The sequence below is a fragment of the Rhinoraja longicauda genome, chromosome 3 (assembly GCF_053455715.1).
Source record: "Rhinoraja longicauda isolate Sanriku21f chromosome 3, sRhiLon1.1, whole genome shotgun sequence".
Classification (NCBI taxonomy): Eukaryota; Metazoa; Chordata; class Chondrichthyes; order Rajiformes; family Arhynchobatidae; genus Rhinoraja; species Rhinoraja longicauda.
Genome location: NC_135955.1, coordinates 30,902,017 through 30,911,327, shown reverse-complemented (window position 1 = coordinate 30,911,327; position 9,311 = coordinate 30,902,017). Strand labels below are relative to the sequence as shown.

General features: G+C 40.6%; 1 protein-coding gene across 1 annotated transcript in view; it reads left to right on the top strand.

Annotated features, from left to right (window-relative positions):
* Nucleotides 1-677: 677 nt before the first annotated feature.
* LOC144592358 (Krueppel-like factor 4) overlaps nt 678-9,311 on the top strand; it is a 48,350-nt gene continuing 39,716 nt past the window's right edge. Inside the window, exon 1 of the mRNA XM_078396907.1 lies at nt 678-744. The gene's annotated coding sequence lies outside the window, so the exon portion shown is untranslated. The remainder of the gene's footprint in view (nt 745-9,311) is intronic.

Here is a 9,311-nt window from a genome sequence, read left to right as displayed (position 1 = left end):
GTCAGGATTGAACCTGGGTCTCTCGTGCTCTGAGGCAACAACTCTACCACTGCACCACTGTGCTGCCCCAAGTTGATAGGAGTGAGGCATGAATCAAATAGAATTATTGTACCATTAGTGAAAATAGATGCTTGTTCACCAGCACAAGACTGATGGGCTGAGGTGTCTTGTCCTTGTGTGGTACGACTCCGCGATTTTATTTCCCCTGCGCTCAGTCAAACGAACTTCACCTTCCCAAACCGACTTTAATTCAAGGAGTGAGAGCATATGAGAGTTAAACAAAAAAGACAACTCACATATCTTTCTGGAGACAGTTTCTGTAGAGTGCCCAGAAAAGGTCAGCGAACATATATTTGCCGATTGTCATTTCCACCATGTCTAAATTGTGAGTATTCAGACAAATTGTGCACTGGGATCTGGAATTCATTTTGCAGCAGCTCAAACTATTTGATTCCACCATTGGCACTAGATCAAATACCCAACTAATCTGTCTTGTCTCCCAATCTTTAATAATTATAGGTTTGTTGCCAAGTTTTACAGTAAGCGTTTGTAAAAAAAAAAGAGTTTCAGGTGCCTTGGTTACATTATGCAAAAGTCTTCCCTAGAGCATACACGAGAACTGTTTTTTCACTGTCTTGATATGTACAGGCTGTCTTTAAGTCCATTAGCATTACCTATGGAATAGACATTGGGAACATTATCCGAGGTTTCCTGGTGATTTGTGCTCTCTGATATGTGCCTCTGGTGAGTTAATTTCTTCCTCAAAACCTTCAGATAAGCCACCTGCTTCCAAATACAATGGGGAATCTGTGAGACATGTTTTTTACCCAAGAATGATGAAAATGTGGAATTAGCTACCACAGGGAGTGAATAGCAGCGCTTTATTTAAGAGGAATCTGAATAAGATAAGGAACAGAAGATATTCATAGAGCATAGAACATAGGACATAGGACACAGCACAGGAACAGGCCCTTCAGCCTACAATGTCTGTGCTAAACATGATGTCAAGATCATCTCTTATCTACCTGTGCGTAATCCATATCCCTCCATTCCCTGCATATCCATGCGCCTATCCAAAAGCCGCTTAAATGCCACTCTCATATCTACCTCAACCACCAACCCTGGCATCACGTTCCAGGCTCTCACCGGCCTCTGCGTAAAACAAAGTTGCCCCCAACATCTCCTTTAAACTTTGCCCCCCTCACCTTAAAGCTGTTCGTTCTTGTATTTGATTTTTCCTTCCTTGTCGAGGGTAAAGTCGGGGAGATCTAAGAAAGAATTTCTATTCATCCAGGGGAGGCTAAAACATGGACTCCATTGACTGAATAGGCAGCAGAGGCAGGATCTCACGGCATTTATGATATGCCAAAGCATGGAAATCTATGTACCAAGTGCTGCTAAATAGGATTCAAATAGATAATATAGGCTCTTGTGAGTTGATATTGACATAGAGGGCTGAAGGGCTTGTTTCTGTGTTTTTTCCTCTATACAGGCAGTCATTTGGAATATAAAGACCAGCATGATCCAGATGGGCAAAATGAAACTTCTCCATTATTCATTTCAAATTTTGTAAATTATTTTTACATTTCACCGATCCTGGGCATTTTGCATGCTGTCGTTGTACTTAAAAATAAGGATTCTCATTTGAAACTGTACAATGGATAAATAAACTAGTTAGACAAGAAAAACACATTAAGATTAGCCTCCTTGAGATAAGAGCTTTCCAACTGCACTTTACTGTGTCAATGTCCCAGCTCAATGTATCACCATTGTGGATCATTGTGCAAACCTAAAGTTAACACACATGAAACCATTCACAAAGCAAGTTTTGTGAATTAATTATGTTGTAGACTATTTAATTGCAAAAAAAATATGTGGATAAATACGAGGTTATCCACTTTGGTGGCAAGAACAGGAAGGCAGATTATTATCTGAATGGTGTCAGATTAGGAAAAGGGGAGGTGAACGAGACCTGTGTGTGCTTGTACATCAGTCACTGAAAGTAAGCATGCAGGGACAACAGGCAGTGAAGAAAGCCAATGGCGTGTTGGCCTTCATTGCGAGAGTATTTGAGTTTAGGAGCAAGGAGGTCCTACTGCAGTTATACAGGGCCCTGGTGAGACCGCACCTGGAGTATTGTGTGCAATTTTGGTCTTCTAATTTGAGGAAGGACATTATTGCTATTGAGGGAGTGCAGCATAGGTTCACAGGATGGCGGGAATGACATGATGAAAGAAAGGGTCGACTGGGCTTGTTTCACTGGAATTTAGAAGGATGAGAGGGGATCTTATGGAAACATAAAAGTCTTAAAGAATTGGATAGGCTAGATGCAGAAAAAAATGTTCCCAATGTTGGGGGAGTCTAGTGCTGGGGGTCACAGTTTAAGAATAAGGGGTAGGCCATTTAGGACTGAGATGAGGGAAAACCTCTTCACCCAGAGAGTTGCGAATCTGTGGAATTCTCTGCCACAGAAGGCAGTGGAGGCCAATTCACTGGATGTTTTCAAGAGAGAGTTAGATTTAGCTCTTAGGGCTAAAGGAATCAAGGGATGTGGGGAAAAACCAGGAACGGGCTACTGATTTTAGATGATCAGCTATGATCACATTGAATGGCGATGCTGGCTTGAAGGGCCGAATGGCTTACTGCACCTATTTTTCCATGTTTCTATAAGGTAACTTTAATATTTTTAAAAATCCCAAAGAGGATCATAGAAACATGCTGTCAATACCTTTCACTGAACTTGTAAGAAGATATCCATAATTATCAAATAGATAAGTTTTAAAGACCATCTAAGTAAAGTTAGAGAGATGGAGAGGCGGGTATGTTCAGAGAAGGAACTCAGAGGCTTAGGCTTACGTGCATTCCATAGTAGGACATGAAGTATCCGGAAACGTTAAAGGTTATGGGGAGAAGGTGGTAGTATTGGGTTGAGGAAAAAATAGATCAGCCATGATTGAATGGCGGAATAGACTCGATGGGTCGAATGGCCAAATTTTGCTCCTACGTCTTATGGAAAAGCAACATTATAAGCACAACTGCAACACAACCATAACTGTGAGTAAAGTGAAGACCATCTCCTATAATTAGTGTGTAGGAAGGAATTGCAGATGCTGGTTAAACCGAAGATAGACACAAAAAGCTGGAGTAACTCAGCGGGCCAGGCAGCATCTCTGGAGAGAAGGAATGGGTGACATTTCGACCCGAAACATCACCCATTCCTTCTCTCCAGAGATGCTGCCTGTCCTTGTTGAGTTACTCCAGCTTTTTGTATCCATCCTCCCATTAATGTTGGATCACTGCTGGAATGAGATGATTGAGACATTTTGGATTAAAAGTGAATGTTAATGGCATCCTCTTTTGGTGGTCTTCATTGTCCAGTATGGACTGGGATTTCTGGGGTACCCAGGAATTCCACAATTATGAATCCTGGTATATCAGGAACCACTATTGGGCAAATTTACTTCCCTAAGTTAGATAAAAACATAGAAATGACTGGGTAAAAATTCCTCATCTTGTTCCCTTTCTGCCACACTGGGTCCAGGTGAGCTTGTACAAGGAGAGATTGTACAAACTTAGATTGTTTTGTCTATAGAATGCCGGAGGTTGAGGGGAGATCTGCTAGAAGTATATAAACATATGAGAGGCACGGATAGGGTGGACAGCCAAATCCTTTTTCGCAGAGTGGATATGTCAAACACTAGAGGTCATAGTTTAAACGAAGTAGGTGGGTGCCTGGAATGTGCTGCCAGGGGTGGTGGTGGAGCCAGTTTTGGTTGTGGTGTTTAAGTGCTTTTGGACACAGAGATTTGCAGGAAATGGAAGGATAAGGATCATGTACAGTCAGAGGAGATTAGTTCATCTTGGTATCATGTTCAACCCAGACATTGTGGGTCGAAGGGTCTGATCCTGTGCAGTACTGTTCTATGTTCCATGTTCTTTTGATACAATGATAATCGGCTTGTTGACAAATCATGGTGACCATCTTCTCCCAGTGTGTCTGCAACACGGATTTGAGGTCAGGAAAGTCCCGGGGTTGAAAAGCTCCAGAAAACCGCAAGCAACACAGTTCCCACATATCATGGTTCAAATGCTTCATATATTGTGCAATCCACAATACATTCAACATCTACAGTGTTAAATGGCCTCGTTGGAAGTGAAAAAGCTTTGTTTCTTTGCAAGTTAAATAAAAAGAGCACATGTAAAGTTTGATATGGCGAAGTAAGGCAGTATCAATGCCATTTTCTTTTGCAAGTTAATCTGCTTCTTAACTTTAATAATGTTTTAACCCAAATTGAGACAAGGGATTAGGGGGAAGGTTGCTTGCTTGAAGAAAGGAAGGAAGATTATAATAATTTAGTTTGTTCTCAATTTTCTTCATTACAGTTCATCCATATGCTTGGGCCTATTATTTTCAAAAGACCTCTTCAAATATTAGTTAACTTTACCCGTATAATATTTAGACAGTACTATAGAGAGCTTATCTCTCCTCAAAGGTATCAGACCTACATCCCCCTTCTATATTTTCTTTTCCCTTAAATGAATTAACAATTTAGTTTAAGTTACTTGAAGCAGTAATTTAAAGCAATTTCCCAACATGACTGCACATGTTCCTTTATATCTTTATCCTGCACACTTCCTTTCAGCTTGAAGCTGGTCTTGTCGGGTTTTTTTTTGTTTTTATTTTACAGACTGTCATCTGAGCTATACACAGGAACTCATAATTATAGCTCTTCAAACTGCACTTGAGTGATTTTTAGCACAGCTTTCTGACTTACAGTGGATGGGAAAAGCAAGAATGGAATCCCAGTGATCTTTGTTGAAGCCAATTGAAGAAGGAGCCATTTTTCAGTCAATGATTTGAGGCAGACAAATTAACATTTATAAAAGCGGGAGGGCACATGCGATATTTTATGTTTAGTTCATTATTGTAACATCTATAGGAATGGAAATGTTTAAACAAAGTAAACAGTATAATCACTGCCATGCAATGTATTTTATTTTCATAATGCATTCCTGTTGACTTCAGGAGCAGAATACAATGCAAAGTCCAATCCTGTTTGCATGATTCATAAATGTGCAATCTCTACCCCATGCAACCTTTGGCTAACAAGGGGATCAATCGCCCCAATATTGTTGTGCTCTCACTTTGACTTTCCATTTACTCTCACACCCCTATTTTATCTTGTCAAATATTTATCTGTTCCTTTTTCCAAGTTACTCATAAATCTGCTTTCCTTTCCCATCAGATTGCATCTGATTTGGACAGAAGAATGAGAATTTTTAAATCATAGCTGGACTGAGAATCCTAATTAAAAAACTCAGGGGTGATGGATGAATGGGTATAGATGCAAGTTACAATATGGGCCAAAAAAGCCTCAAATGAAAATGGAGAAGTAAATTGGTGATGCTAATAAAGTAAATTAATGGATTGTTGATGCTAACCTTTCACCTTCACAATTGTGAGTTTAAATCGAAATGCAACCCAGAGTTAATAAAAACATTTTTTCTATCTCTGTCTCACTGACTCATTCCCTATTCTTTTCATCTCTCTCTCTCACACTCTGTCCCTGTCGCTGTCTCTCTCTCTGTCTGTCTCTCTGTCTCTCTCTCTCTCTGTCTCTCTCTCTCTGTCTCTCTCTCTCTGTCTCTCTCTCTCTGTCTCTCTCTCTCTGTCTCTCTCTCTGTCTCTCTCTCTCTGTCTCTCTCTCTGTCTCTCTCTCTGTCTCTGTCTTTGAGGAAGGATATTCTTGCTATTGAGGGCGTGCAGCGTAGGTTCACTAGGTTGATTCCCGGAATGGTGGGACTGTCATATGTTGAAAGGCTGGAGCAATTAGGCTTGTATACACTGGAATTTAGAAGGATGAGGGGGGATCTTATTGAAACATATAAGATAATTAGGGGATTGGACACATTACAGGCAGAAAACATGTTCCCAATGTTGGGGGAGTCCAGAACAAGGGGCCACAGTTTAAGAATAAGGGGTAGGCCATTTAGAACGGAGATGAGGAAGAACTTTTTCAGTCAGAGAGTGGTGAAGGTGTGGAATTCTCTGCCTCAGAAGGCAGTGGAGGCCAGTTCGTTGGATGCTTTCAAGAGAGAGCTGGATAGAGCTCTTAAGGATAGCGGAGTGAGGGGGTATGGGGAGAAGGCAGGAACGGGGTACTGATTGAGAGTGATCAGCCATGATCGCATTGAATGGCGGTGCTGGCTCGAGGGGCTGAATGGCCTATTCCTGCATCTATTGTCTATTGTCTCTGTCTCTCTCTCTCTCTCTCTCTCTCTCTCTCTCTCTGTCTCTCTCTCTGTCTCTCTCTCTCTGCCTCTGTCTCTGTCTCTCTCTCTGTCTCTCTCTCTGTCTCTCTCTCTCTGTCTCTCTCTCTCTGTCTCTCTCTGTCACATTGCCAGCTGTGAAGGGTTGATGTTACATGAATTCATCAAGTCTCAATCAAGGACTGCTCAGAGCTTCCATGTTACTGCAAATGAAAACTCGCCTGGCATCCCTTCAGAGTGATTGCCGTGATAACTAATGTGAGAAGCAATACTTTCACAGCACTGCAGTGTGGTAGTAGTTGAAGCCAAATGTTGGAACAGAGCCAAGGACTTGGCAGTGTTTCATGTTGAAACCGTGCCCACTGTATTCCATTTCCCAAGCCCTGGCATTCTATACTTTATTAATCACTGAAGAAAGCGGCTCCAATTTTGTGGTAGCAATGACATTACAACCACCAGGGCTCATCATTATTTTCCTGTCAAACTAGCAGCAACTTTGGGATTTTGATGCATGTGTTATTGGACACATGCAGTGCATTCAGAAAGCATTCAGACCCCTTCCCTTTTTCCACATGTTACAGCCTTATTTTAAAATGGATTAAATTCTTTTTTTTCCATCAATCTACACACAATACCCCATAATAAAAAAGCGAAAACAGGTGTTTAGAAATTTTTGCAAACTAATTAAAAAGAAATAACTGAAATATCACATTTAGATAAGTATTCAGACCCTTTACTATGACACTCAAAATTGAGCTTATGTTCATCCTGTTTCCATTGATTATCCTTGAGATGTTTCTATAACTTGATTGGAGTCCACCAGTGGTAAATTAAATTGATTATAATCCCTCATTTCTTGAGGAAAGAAGACAGAAGGAACTGTCGATGTTTGAAGCTTAAGTAAAACACTAAGTGCTTGAGTAACTTAGCAGGTCAGGTAGCATTTGTGGAAGGAATGGATAGACATTGGTTTGGGTCAGAACCCTTCTTCAAACTCCCCTACTCTTTGTCCATTTCCGACAATCATTATAGTAGCCTTTAAAAAAATTATTTATGAATCAACTTTCATCAAATTTACAGCAATAAATTCCACACCACAACAACTCACAATTTATTATATTTTTCTTAGGTGAATCTGATTAAACAAGGACTTCATTTGGAAATTCTCATACTTCTTTGCAAACCCTGTCATACTCTCACCTCTGGGATCTTTTCCATCCCTATGACTCTTTGGAACATCTACACACGAGTTCGGGGACACAGAATCTCATCCTTTGCAAAGGCTTACATTTAATTTCTCCACCATTGGAGAATGTAACTTCACCTTTGAAGATCTTTAAGCTGCCAAATTCCCTGAATCTGTGGGAAAGAACTACAGATGCTGGTTTAAATCAAAGATAGACACAAAATGCTGGTGCAACTCGGCGGGACAGGCAGCATCTCTGGAGAGAAGGAATTGCTGTCATTTCGGGTCGAGACCCTTCTTGCACGGTTTCAACATAAAGACATTTCTTAAAATACGACCTCTTTGACGACGCTTTGATCATCTGTCCTGACAGACATTTACGAGACTCCATATAAATTAATTTTGATGCCTTGCATTAAAGTTGCGTTATTAATAAAAGCTGCTGTTATAATTGCTGCTGAGCAAATTATTTATCCATTCAAAAATGTATTAGTTACTTCTTTAAGTAATCTGGATTTAATTTTTTTTCAAATGAATATTTCAAAATATAATGTAATTTTTAATTTTTAAAAAGAGAGTTATAGTAGTGATATTTCAGCATCTGATTTAAAAATATGGTTATGTTCCTGTCATTATTTAAAATTCTAAAAAGAAACATTTAAAAGGCCCCAAGGAAATTGTGCTTTTATTGACCTGTTTTGCCATTTTTGTGTCTCCTTCATTGTGATTGGCCATTCAACAAATGTGATGACATCACAGATACTGGGCACCTATTGTGGGCATAAAAGGACACAAAATGCTGGAGTAACTCAGCGGGTCAGGCAGCATCCCGGGAGAGAAGAAATGGGTGATGTTTCGGGTCGAGACCCTTCTTCTTGACCCGAAACGTCACCCATTCCTTCTTTCCCGAGATGCTGCCTGACCCGCTGAGTTACGCCAGCATTTTGTGTCTACCTTCGATTTTAACCAGCATCTGCAGTTTTTTTTCTTAGGCATAAAAGGACAGATCGTTCACTCTCCCACTCTGTCCCCATTCCCGCAAATCAGTTTAGGATTCTACGTATATACTGTAGTAGGCTTTTAAAAAGTCTTTGTTGAATCCACATCCATCATCTTTGCAACAATGAATACCTGGCTGCAATACCTCACACGTTATAATTATATATTTATACATATATATATATATATAAATAGGTGCTGGAGGAGGCCATTTGGCCCTTCGAGCCAGCACCGCCATTCATTGTGATCATGGCTGATCATCTACAGTAACCTGGGCCTGCCTTCTACCCATATCACTTGATTCCACTAGCCCCGAGAGCTCTATCTAACTCTCTTTTAAATTCATCCAGTGAATTTGCCTCTATTGCCTTCTGTGGCAGAGAATTCCACAAATTCACAACTCTCTGGATGAAAAAGTTTCTTCTCACCTCAGTTTTAAATGGTCCCCCCTTTATTCTTCGACTGTGTCCCCTGGTTCTGGACTCCCCCAACTTTGGGAACGCGTTTCCTGCATCTACCTTGTCTAGTCCTTTTATGTTTTTATACATCTCTATAAGATTCCCTCTCATCCTTCTAAACACCAGTGAATACAAGCCTAGTCTTTCCAATCTTTCCTCATATGACAGTCCTTCCATCCCAGGGATTAACCTCGTGAACGTACGCTGCACTTCCTCAATAGCAAGGACGTCCTTCCTCAAATTAGGAGACCAAAATTGCACACAATACTCCAGATGTGGTCTCACCAGGGCCCTATACAACTGCAGAAGGACTTATTTGCTCCTATACTCAAATCCTCTCATTATTATATATCTCCTCTTTGTCCTCCGCCTCAATTGAGGCCACATGCAAACTGCAA